The 12,370-nt window shown below is 45.5% G+C and overlaps 1 protein-coding gene across 10 annotated transcripts in view; it reads left to right on the forward strand.

The window, feature by feature from the left end:
• PTPRT (protein tyrosine phosphatase, receptor type T) overlaps positions 1–12,370 on the forward strand; it is a 1,160,479-nt gene that overhangs the window by 722,940 nt on the left and 425,169 nt on the right. The window lies entirely within an intron of this gene.

Below are 12,370 nucleotides of genomic sequence, written 5' to 3' on the forward strand. Positions count from 1 at the left end.
GGTTCCCCATCCACACCCTGAGCAGCTAAACTGTAGAGCCCAAGAGATAGGGCTGCTGGACCAGACCTGGTTTTACCCTTCGTTACATTGCAGCCAAATTCACCTGGTTGATTTTTCCCTAGAATCTCTAGAGCACTTACGCCATCTGACATTCTCATTTCTGATGATCTCATATATTATTTAACCCCCTACTCCCTACGAGAATGGAAGCCCCTTCAGGGCAGAGAGGATTTTTGCCTGTTTGGGTCACTCCTACATTTGATGTAGTGCCTGACACACAGTAGGAGCTCAAAAATATTTAAGAGGATGAGTTTGTCCTATGCTTGACTTTTGGCAAAGAATACTGTATCTCTGTTACAATTACCTGAGTTGCTGTTCTCAGTTACTTCTTAGGTGATTATAATGCCCATTATAATGCGTAGCACTCAGACTGGCCTGATAATCACTGCAGAGAGTGTGAGTCTGCCGTGGGAGGCAGGGATTGCTGCTCCCATTGCCTGTCCACTTGTGCATCAGCATCTTGATGGCCATTTGCTCCTTTCATCTTGTGTCTTGGGCTTTATTTTTTAATATGTTTATTTTTATTAATTGACTTGGCTGTACCGGGTCGTGGTTGCCGCGCTCAGGATCTTCCATCTTCCTTGCAGCACGTGGGATCTTTAGTTCCTGCATGCAAACTCTTAGTTGTAGCATGTGGGAGCTAGTTCCCTGACCAGGGATCAAACCCTGGCCCCCTGGTTTGGGAGTGTGTGGTCTTAGCCCCTGGATCACAGGGAAGTCCCGCTTATATCTTGGACTTTAAACGTGCTGACACCTTTGCCTGGGGCTTAACCTTCCCTCTCCCTGTGTTCAACTTCTGTTTCTCCACAACTGCACAACTTTTACCTGGTTAGATATCTCTCCTTTGCCCAAGGCTGCCTCCTTCAGGACACCCTTGTTGACCTCTCGACTCCACATTACACTGTTGCTGATTTACTCTCAAGTATTTACCAGTGGAATCTTATCATGAGTTATGGGTGAGGTTCTAACCCAGTGCTGCCAGCCTTCCCATCAAGACTGTACTGGTCAGGGAAGGACCCCTGGTATTCTAGTCGATAAGTGCTTTTGATGCTGGTGCCCAGGTGCTTCTGATATCATGTCTTAATCCACAACCTTCATTTTGCTAATCAGCACACCAAGTGCCAGAAATTGATTGTTCTGGTGGAATCAGGGACCTGTAGACTAGTGTAAATATTTTAAAATGGACTCTAATTGGTGAAAAGTATTCAAAATACACAGATTGGCCAAAATAGCATGAAAGTGCTTTCCAAATGTACATGATACAGGAGAACCCAGTAAGGCCTCTAACTCTTAGCCTTAGGGATGGTGTCCAAACTGTGATTCCTAAACAGTCCTGTGTAACCTATTGGATGAGGAGAATCCCTGGTTACCTAATGAATCTGTAATGGTTCTTGATTCTGCCCTTAGGACAGAAGTGGACAAAGTATAGCCACAGCCTTGGCTTTCTTGCCTTTATTATTATTTTTTTTTAATGGAGAAATATTTTATTTTAAAACATAGCAATGTGTACTCGGAGAAGGCCATGGCACCTCACTCCAGTACTCTTGCCTGGAAAATCCCATGGACGGAGGAGCCTGGTGGGCTGCAGTCCATGGGGTCTCTAAGAGTCAGGCACGACTGAGCGACTTCACTTCCACTTTTCACTTTCATACACTGGAGAAGGAAATGGCAACCCACTCCAGTGTTCTTGCCTGGAGAATCCCAGGGACGGTGGAACCTGATGGGCTGCCGTCTATGGGGTCGCACAGAGTCAGACACGACTGAAGCGACTGAGCAGCAGCAGCAGCAGCAGTGTGTACTTGTCAATCCCAGACTCCCAGTGTATCCCTATCGGAACACAGCCATGCCAGTTGTCTACACATTGTCTGTGTCTGCCTTTGCATTATGACAGCAGAGACAAATAGTTACAACAGAGACTGACCCACAAAGCTTAAAGTATTTAGTATCTAGCCCTTTACAAAAAAAGTTTGTCAACTCCTACCTGAGAATGCTGTTGTAACTGCTTTAAATGAACCTCCACACAAGACAGGAACCCGATCACCTAAAAGGACAAGGACAGGTTGCTAGGGCCTCATTGAACTTTATGGGATGGATTGTGTGAGCTGTTTTGTCTCTCCTTACTAATACACGTTTGTATAGTAAATGCTTATCTGTGTAGTAGAATTTGACCTCAGACTTGCTTTTATTTATAACCTAATAATGTCATTATGGAGGCGTTGTTAACCTTCACTCACCTCAGATTTCTTTGGTGGCTTCTGGTTTCTGTGAAAATGAATGTAAGGCTGTGCGTGAGTCATGACTAAATTGGCTCAGATGAATTTCCAGCGCAAGGCTGTGTCCTTCTGACACTTGTTGCCTGGAAGCCCAGCACCTTCCCTGCAAAGGCTCCATCAGGCGTCATCATTCCGCCCTTCACAGCTGTGGTGTCTACATCCCCCTCTAGAGTATGGATTTCATGAAGGTCAGAAATCGTCCATGTCATTCCCCAGCATCCCCAAATGCCTGTCCCATCTCAGTGGTCCGAGGCATGTTTGTAGAAAGGGAAGTATAGATAGCTGTGTAAATATGCGTTAATGGGAACTTGCTAAGTCAAAACCGTCATTTAAAAAGCATGAACCCAGCCACCAGCTGGACCGAGAACCTGGCCAGGGGTCCCCTGTCATCTTCAGGACCCCTGTTCTATCTCAGTGGTTCCCTTGCCTCGCCTCCCTTCTGGAGGTGGGAATTGTATTTAAGGGAACGCAGCTGTGTCACATACCATCCAGGAGCTTGGTGAACACCATCTCCTTAATTCACCCCGTGGCCCTAAAAGGCAGGGAGTACCAGTCTTGATTTACACATGAGAAAAATTATGCAGATGGGACTGGTCACTTGCTTTAGGTCCAGGTGATGACAGAGCCAGTGTTCCTTTTTACCACATCACGATGCCTCCCTGCTCCGGAGCACTGTTTCAGTAGTGGGTGAGCCAACGAACATGTGGATGACATGCATCCTCTATGACACCTCTGCAAGAGGATGACAACTGAGTCAGCTCTCACAAGATAACATGTTCTAGCTTTGGGTGATTTTAGTGGCCGGGGTAGATAGGACCCAGTGACCCTGGATGGTGAGGGTACTGATATCCCGAAATGAAGCCTCTGGATTGCTGTCCTTGCCTACCTTCATAAGGGTGTCTGTGATAATAGTCAACAAATTCTCATCTTCTGCCAAACATCTGCAGTAAATGAGAGGTGGTGGCAGAAAGGAAGCATGAGAGCAGGTTTGGATCATGCTGAAAGAAGATGGATTTTAATTTTGTTCCTTTTACCTTTTTTCCCTTCGTGTATCATTTCCATGCAGAAATTGCAAATTAATGGTCACATGAACTATCTGTCAATGTATTACTGCTCTTGCAGTATCAAATTATGTTGGCAATAATGTTTCCAGCTGCCTAGGACTCCATTGCAATTTAATTTGAAAGGAACTCAAATTGCATCTCCAAATGGATAAAAAATTAATTTTACATACAAGCTATCCACCTCCATATTTTCAGCCCCATGCCCCCAAATTATCTCAATTTAGGTTCAACTTTGAACAGTACATATGTTACAGCCAACTCTACATTCTAAGATGAATACATAGAAAATTCATGAATCGGAAATCTGCTTTGCTAATCCTTTTTTTTTAAAAAAATAATAAGATGTTGCCTTGATTAAGGTCATTAGGAGATTGTTCAGCAATTACCTTTGACAGAAGGGATGAAGGCTTGGTCCCTATAAAAGAAGAAGCTGGAATTCTAACTTAACCACGTGATTACCTTAACTGGAGTGTAGAGAGAGTCCTGATTCACCCCTTCACTTGCTTCATTTCCCCTGCAGGATGTTAGAGCCTTGATTCTGGTTCGGTCTTCAGTTGTCTCATACTTTTTATATTTACTCATACTTATTTATTAATCAGTTATAAGTTCCAGTTATAAAAATGAAGAGATCTAGGTGCTCACGGGTGAGCAGGGAGAGGGTGAGTGTGAACCAAACATGCAGACAATTAATCTGCAGTTTGATAAGGACTGTGGAAGAAATAGTAAAGAAAAGAGATGATGATTCATCCTGTCTGGGCAAGAAAGGTTTTTGGAGAAAGTTACAGAGTGGCTTTGGAGTCAGGCCTTGAATATACTGAATAGGGTTTTGCGAGTGGCAACCCAAGCAGAGCATGGAGGTATAAAAGGATCAAGGATGCGACACTCTGCTTTAGCAACATAGGGTTCAAAGAATGAACAGTGGAAAATTAGGGAATTTAGAGGTGGGAGGGTGTAAGTTGCAGGTTGCGCTCTGAGTTTTGGGTTGAAAATGGTACTTCATGAGGAAATGGTACTTTAGTAAGATCTCACATGGCAAGGGGGCACATGATTGAGGTGAAGAGGTCCACCTCTCCTTCCAGAGGTAGCTTCAGAATAAAGAAGCTTCTGAAGATGTGAATGAGACACACACACACACACACACACACACACACACACACACACACACATATCTGTCTCTAACATATGTAATAACACAAAAGAATCTGGGACAAGATACACACAGAGGCCTGTGGTCTCTGTCCTTCTCCTTTCACCTGACTCCATCCTTCCCCACAAAGATCTGTTCCTCCAAACAGCCATCCTTTGTTCACCCTTTGGATCTAGGGGTACACAGATGGAATATGGTCTGACCTTGGATGGCCAAACCAAGGAAAGAGGTTCAGACAAGCTCTGAAATTGAGTTTGGGGCCATTGGGACAGGGAATTATGAGGTGTTGGGCATGCAGAGCCTGGTCCAGATGGGCCAGTGGGTTCACAGGGACCAGGCAGGCACAGTGGTGCACTGACTCCTGCTCCAGGAGAAGGGCATGGTCTGCAGAGGGCCAGCGTGTGCTCCCAGTGCATAGGGCTGGGGGTGGGCCCTCACTGCCAAGTCTAAAGGCATAGAGACCGTGAACCCAGAGGTCCCGCCACTGTGATTGTCCATCAGAGGCAGACTTTCCAGCTTCCCAGATGAGACACACTCTGTTCCCACTGCTTGCCATCTCAATGGCCTGTAGGCTCTTTCTCAAGAAGGTCATATGGACAGAGCCTTATCTGGAGGCAGAAACCATGGGCTCTGGGCTTGGACATATTTACACGAGGGATATAAATTCAACAAACCAATCTCCACTGCACACACAAGGCTTTCTCAGCAATTTCCAACTTGTTTGTACCAACTGGAATGTAAACCTGAGATTCTCCCTGCTGTAGCCAATTACCAGAGCAGAAGCAGGCTTTGGCATCTGAGGTCTGGGAGGGTCAGAGTGAAAGCATGAATGCTTCCATCACGCGTTTTGAAAACTAGTTTCCATCATGTAGGATTTCAGGACATTCTCTTGTTTGAATGAAAAAAAATAGATACATTCACCTTAAAGACTTAGTGATGTGCTTGCAGGGGACAGAACAGAGAATTGTGGAGTCAGGGGGCCCAAGCCCAGTTCTCAAAAACAGATCACCATCTGTTCATCTCAGTTTAACCAACACAGACTGGACCCCTTGACGGGCCTGGTGCCATGTGCTGGGTTGCTGGACAAACAGCATATGGTCCCTTACAGCCTGGGAGGAGTGATGGATACAAGAACAAGCAGCTCCTGGAAAGCATTGGCAAGCACTGAGCGGACTGGACGGTTGTGTAAGGTGCCGTGGGAGTCCAGAGCTGAGGACTGGCTTAGCTGTGTAAGTCACGTCCCTTCGCTGACCTCAGTTCCCTATGCTGAACACTTGTTTTCAGCATGCAGCTGCCAGTCCATAGTTAATGTACAGCCAGTTTTGCCTTGTCTTGAATGGGAGTGCTCGAGCTTACAGAACACTTTCACCCACACATGTCTCACCCACGGGGCCACCAAAGTTCTTGTCTTTTCACTTGAACTGAGTTTTGCTTGAATCTCTGATTCCATAGCCTGAGAAAGCCCCACATTATCTTTCAAGGTGTCAGTAACACACCTGGACATTTTTTTCCAAGTCCTCTTTGCCTCTGGTCTCTTTGTTCCCACGTGGCATCTTACTTGGCTCAAGTGAGGCATTCAGACCTCAGAAGCCACAAGAAATCCAATCATAGCCAACCGTTTGTGGTATCTTGAGGACCTTATTGAAGACTGGGAGTCCCATGAGAACAGTCCCTTTGGGCTCCATCCAGGATCCTACCGTCATATTCACTCTCTTCCTCCCCTATTCAGTCCCAGCAGCCAGTGAGTTTATTTTCCTCTTCCTCTAAAGGCTAAGTACAACTGATCCCGAGGCCCTGGGAGTGAAGCTTCTACTCCAACCAAGCTTCTAAAGGCCTTTCTCCAAGAAAGGCCATTCTCTCAAAGAGGAATGCCCACTGTTAGAGGCAATTTTCTCTCTCCAGTTCATTTTGTTCTCATTAATAGCCCTCTGTGATTAGTGCAACAATTTCCACTTTATCGACGAAGAAATGGACGCTCAGAGATGAAGTGCCCTTGCCCAAGGTCACACAGCTAGTGAGCGCCAGAGTCTGGCTTCAAGCCGTGCTTTGCCTGGCTCCACTGTTCCCTGTGGCCTGTCTGATGACAGTCAGTCGCATCTGCTTCAGAGGGAGCAAGTCACTTCTCCTGTGCCCTGACCTTCCCACTCTGGGAGGGAGTCTCTTTGCTCTGTGGCAGGCTTGCAACATCTCCGGCCTTCTTTGAAAAGGTGCCCTCGTCTGCTCCTTCCTTGAAGAGCAGCAGAAAGGTGTTCATGTGTACACCTTCCTAGGTGAGCTCAGGGAGAGGACTCTAGTGGCTGAAGGCGAGGAGTGGGGAGACAGGTCAGTACTCAGCTTAGCCCCACTGTGATTAAGTGCCCATGTCACCCTCCGCAGCCGGCCTTGGGCGCCTGTGGATCAAGCCACTTCTGCCTTACAGTTCTCAGGTTTCTCACTGCCTTCTCCCCAGATTCCTGATGACCATGGCAGGCCTCCTGTTTATGTCCTTTCCTTGTTCTCCTTCCTGATATCACAGTACAGAGGAAACACAAGAGACTCTGGACCCAGAGCCTTCAGATCTCAGCTGTGCTGCTCACTCTGTGGCTTTGGGCCCATCCTTTCATCTCATAAAACTGGTTTCCTCTAGGACAAGGCTAGTGATACTTTCTTCACAGGTTGTGGTGGTATTTACAAACTAAAGCATCCTTTCAACTGATACGCTGGGCACAGGCTGAAGGGATGAGCAGAGAGCACCCTTGCTCTCCAAGAGCTTACATTCTAGCGTGCAGGACAATTTTTAAAAAGCTGTCACGCTGAACTTACCTCTTGTCAGTCTGTGTAAGTTCCTGGAGCTCTGTGGCTTCAGTTTATTCATCCATAAAGTGGGATTGGCAGTCAGTTTCTTCCTTGCGGAGTCACAAGTTGATGGGGGTGATAGAATCCCAAACTGAGGCTGCTGGCCATCAAGGTTGTTTTGTTTTTATTGTTTCATTAGTGCTTGAAGGGAGTCTTGAGTGAGAGAGAGTGAAAGTCACTTAGTCGTGTCAGACTCTTTGCGACCCCATGGACTGTACAGTCCATGGAATTCTCCAGGCCAGAATACTGGAGTGGATAGCCGTTCCTTCTCCAGGGGATCTTCCCAACCCAGGGATCAAACCCAGGTCTCCCACATTGCAGGCAGATTCTTTACCAGCTGAGCCACAAGGGAAGTCCAAGAATACTGGAGTGAGTAGCCTATCCCTTCTCCAAGCTCATCTTCCTGACCCAGGAATTGAACCGGGGTCTCCTGTATTGCAGGCAGATTCTTTACCAACTGAGCTATCAGGGAAGTGAAGGAAATATTGGAGATTCCCAAATGTGTATTTAACATGGACTGTGGTACACCTTAAGATGTTTGACAAAATAGGGTTATAACCTCGGATTTTACGGGTCTTAAGTGTTCCTGATCTCACTCTAACAAGGTGAGCCAAGAGGGCATGAGGGCAGTTATCTAGCTGGATAAAGCTCTAAGTCAATTTTGAAGGCACACCCAGAGGAGGGTTCATGAGGTTCCGAGTAGGGTGGGCGGCCTCCCTGCCAGCAGTGTTCTGGCATCTGGACCAAGAAAAAGGCTCCCACCAGGCAGTGCTGGGGGATGCTCAGGACTTCCCAGGCGAGGAGTTTCTCACTGTTAATTCTGTCTATGTGTCTGTCCTCATGTGAAGCGAGCAGCAGTAGCAGCCATACCAGGTCAGAACTCCCCAGCTCTGGGGACCTCAGTTCTCACTGTTCGATCCATGTGGGCTCCACATAGCAGCTTTTGTTCAGTGTCATCTCTTTGCTTTTGGAACACGGGTTTTCCTTTACATGACCTGAGTTATTGGGCTATAAGAGGGACCGTGAACTCAGTAGTTGAGCAGGGCCAGGCTGCCCCAGTCTCCCCAGCAGTGCATCAGAGGTGTGGGCTGGCTACTGGGCTCCCTGACGTTTATTTCTAAGCATCCTTCTCCAAAGACAACCACTTCAAAGTGTGTCCCTGCACAAGTCACAGGACATCTGCCCTGCACGGACAGATCAGAGGACTCGGCTCCATCGGCGTCGCCTTCCTTTTCTCTCTTTGGCCATGCCATGTGGCATGCCCTGTCTTAGCTATCCCACCAGGGATCAAACCCACACTCCTTGCATTGGAAGAGCAGAGTCCTGACCACTGGACCACCAGGGAATTCCCCGCCCTCCCTTTTCATCACTGCATTGGCGGGGAAGCAGCCTTTCCCCTACATGCTCTGAGGGGACCAGAGAGATGACAGACTCCCTCATTGTGCGTAAGGATGCTACACAGTGCTGCCACATATAAGGTGGTTGCGTGGATCCAGCATGCGAGGGCTTGTTATTATTTTTAGTACTTTTCCTTTTACTGCAAAAGAAAAACTGCCAAATATTGAGTGCTTAAATTCCAGGTGTAATTCTAAGAGCTTTTGCAAACAACACCTCATTTAGTGCTCCCCCACCCCATCCCCTGCATAAAGTTAACTACTATCATTATCTCTATTTAACAAATGAAATAGAAAATGGACCCAGGGAGATTATATAAATTGGTAAAGCCCTGTAGGTAGCGTCGGGGGAGATACACTGATTGCCTCTCTAGCCTGTGCTTAACTACTCCTAGCGAAGAAACCCTGACGGAAGAGCTTATGGGGCGCGCTGACCATAAAAGAGGCTGCATTTCTATTGTAATAAATGCCTAAACCTTAGAGAATGAGCTTCACATATGGAGATTTAAAAAAATAGTTTTGTTTTTTATAATCTATTTTGTACAAAAACTTCTACTTAATTTGTATAAAGCATAAATAGAATATTCATAATAAAATAAAGATGGCCACTGTTATATATGAGGGTCTGCGACCAATGTAAGTAGGGAGGGATAGAATGGGAGACAGCACTAGGGCGAGAAGGCATAATAAGACCTGTTTTTATTTTGTTTTTCTTTTAAAATTATATATTATTTTTCCTCTTATTTTCTGTTATGATTTATTATAGGATATTGAATGTAGTTCCCTGTGCTCTTCAGCAGAACTTTTTTCTTTCTACATATAAGAGTTTGCATCTACTAATCCCATCTCCCAGTTTTTCTATCTCTTGGCCCCCTCCTCCTTGGCAACCACAAGTCTGTTCTTTATGCGTGTGAGTGTGTTTCTATTTTGTAGATAAATTCATTTGTGCCATATTTTAGATTCCACATGTAAGTGATACCATATGGTATTTATCTTTCTCTTTCTGACTTCCTTCGCTTAGGATGATAATCTCTGGGTCCATCCATTTAGCTGCAAATGACATTATTTCATTCTTTTTATGGCTGAGTAGTATTCCATTGTACCACATCGTTATCCATTCCTTTGCTGATGGACATTTAGTTCCTCCCATGTCTTGGCTATTGTGAATAGTGCTGCTGTGAACATGGGGGTGCAAGTAGCTTTTTGATTTATCAGATCATTTCAGTCGCTCAGTCACGTCCGATTCTTTGTGACCCCATGAATTGCAGCATGCCAGGCCTCCCTGTCCATCACCAACTCCCGGAGTTTACTCAGACTCACGTCCATCAAGTCAGTTATGCCATCCAGCCATCTCATCCTCTGTCGTCCCTTCTGCTTTTGCCCCCAATCCCTCCCAGCATCAGAGTCTTTTCCAATGAGTCAACTCTTCACATGAAGTGGCCAAAGTACTGGAGTTTCAGCTTTAGCATCATTCCTTCCAAAGAAATCCCAGGGCTGATCTCCTTCAGAATGGACTGGTTGGACGTCCTTGCAGTCCAAGGGACTCTCAAGAGTCTTCTCCAACACCACAGTTCAAAGGCATCAATTCTTCGGCGCTCAGCCTTCTTCACAGTCCAACTCTCACATCCATCCATGACTACAGGAAAAACCATAGCCTTGAGTAGACAGACCTTTGTTGGCAAAGTAATGTCTCTGCTTTTGAATATGCTATCTAGGTTGGTCATAACTTTCCTTCCAAGGAGTAAGCGTCTTTTAATTTCATGGCTGCAGTCACCATCTGCAGTGATTTTGGAGCCCAGAAAAATAAAGTCTGACACTGTTTCCACTGTTTCCCCATCTATTTCCCATGAAGTGATGGGACCGGATGCCATGATCTTCGTTTTCTGAATGTTGAGCTTTAAGCCAACTTTTTCACTCTCCTCTTTCACTTTCATCAAGAGGCTTTTGAGTTCCTCTTCACTTTCTGCCATAAGGGTGGTGTCATCTGCATATCTGAGGTTATTGGTACTTCTCCCGGCAATCTGATTCCAGCTTGTGCTTCTTCCAGTCCAGGTTTCTCATGATGTACTCTGCATAGAAGTTAAATAAACAGGGTGACAATATATAGCTTTGACGAACTCCTTTTCCTATTTGGAACCAGTCTGTTGTTCCATGTCCAGGTCTAACTGTTGCTTCCTGACCTGCATACAAATTTCTCAAGAGGCAGATCAGGTGGTCTGGTATTCCCATCTCTTTCAGAATTTTCCAATGTTTCTTGTGATCCACACAGTCAAAGGCTTTGGCATAGTCAATAAAGCAAAAATAGATGTTTTTCTGGAACTCTCTTGCTTTTTCCATGATCCAGCGGATGTTGGCAATTTGATCTCTGGTTCCTCTGCCTTTTCGAAAACCAGCTTGAACATCAGGAAGTTCACGGTTCACATATTGCTGAAGCCTGGCTTGGAGAATTTTGAGCATTACTTTACTAGCGTGTGAGATGAGGGCAATTGTGAGGTAGTTTGAGCATTCTTTGGCATTGCCTTTCTTTTGGATTGGCATGAAAACTGACCTTTTCCAGTCCTGTGGCCACTGCTGAGTTTTCCAAATTTGCTGGCATATTGAGTGCAGTGCTTTCACAACATCATCTTTCAGGATTTGAAATAGCTCAACTGGGATTCCATCACTTCCACTAGCTTTGTTCGTAGTGATGCTTTCTAAGGCCCACTTGACTTCACATTCCAGGATGTCTGGCTCTAGGTCATTGATCACACCATCATGATTATCTGGGTCGTGAAGGTCTTTTTTGTATAGTTCTTCTGTGTATTCTTGCCATCTCTTCTTAATATCTTATGCTTCTGTTAGGTCCATACCATTTCCGTCCTTTATCGAGCCCATCTTTGCATGAAATGTTCCTTTGGTATCTCTGATTTTCTTGAAGAGATCCCTAGTCTTTCCCATTCTATTGTTTTCCTCTATTTCTTTGCATTGATCGCTGAAGAAGGCTTTCTTATCTCTTCTTGCTATTCTTTGGAACTCTGCATTCAGATGTTTCTATCTTTCCTTTTCTCCTTTGCTTTTTGATTTATAATTTTGTCCAAATCTGTGCGTAGGAGTTGGACCGTTGCATCAGATCTGTTTTTAGAGTGACATCCCTGGAGAGGCCTGTTTGGTGGAGAATGGAGAGGAGAGAAGGAAGGGTTGAAGTCTGTTGTGGGAGGCTCCAAAAGGATCCGTTGTGTTTTCAGTGAAAGGAAAGGAGATTCCAAGGCGTTGTCCACTGGTCACAGTGACAGCCTGGGTGCTGTGTGTTGTGGATGCAGCTCAGTGTGCATTCTCTGCACTCGAGTGCAGTGAACTAAAAGGAGGGGGCTGGTTTCTCAAGGGGAAGGGTGTGGCCAGATGATATGTAAAGAGATAGGTCAGAACTGCAGCTTCCTTCTCAATTAGTATTTCCCCAAAGCATTGTGTGTGCTGTTGGTGGTACCCACGATGGTCTTCAGTGGTACCCTGATGAACCTCAACAATTTTAACAACTTTGCATTTTTTTCAAATGGTTAGTATTCATTTATGACAAGTGATTCAGGCTTTCCCTTTAAATAGGTTTTCTTTTAGATGCTT

This window comes from Bos indicus x Bos taurus, chromosome 13 (assembly GCF_003369695.1).
Source record: "Bos indicus x Bos taurus breed Angus x Brahman F1 hybrid chromosome 13, Bos_hybrid_MaternalHap_v2.0, whole genome shotgun sequence".
Taxonomy (NCBI): domain Eukaryota; kingdom Metazoa; phylum Chordata; class Mammalia; order Artiodactyla; family Bovidae; genus Bos; species Bos indicus x Bos taurus.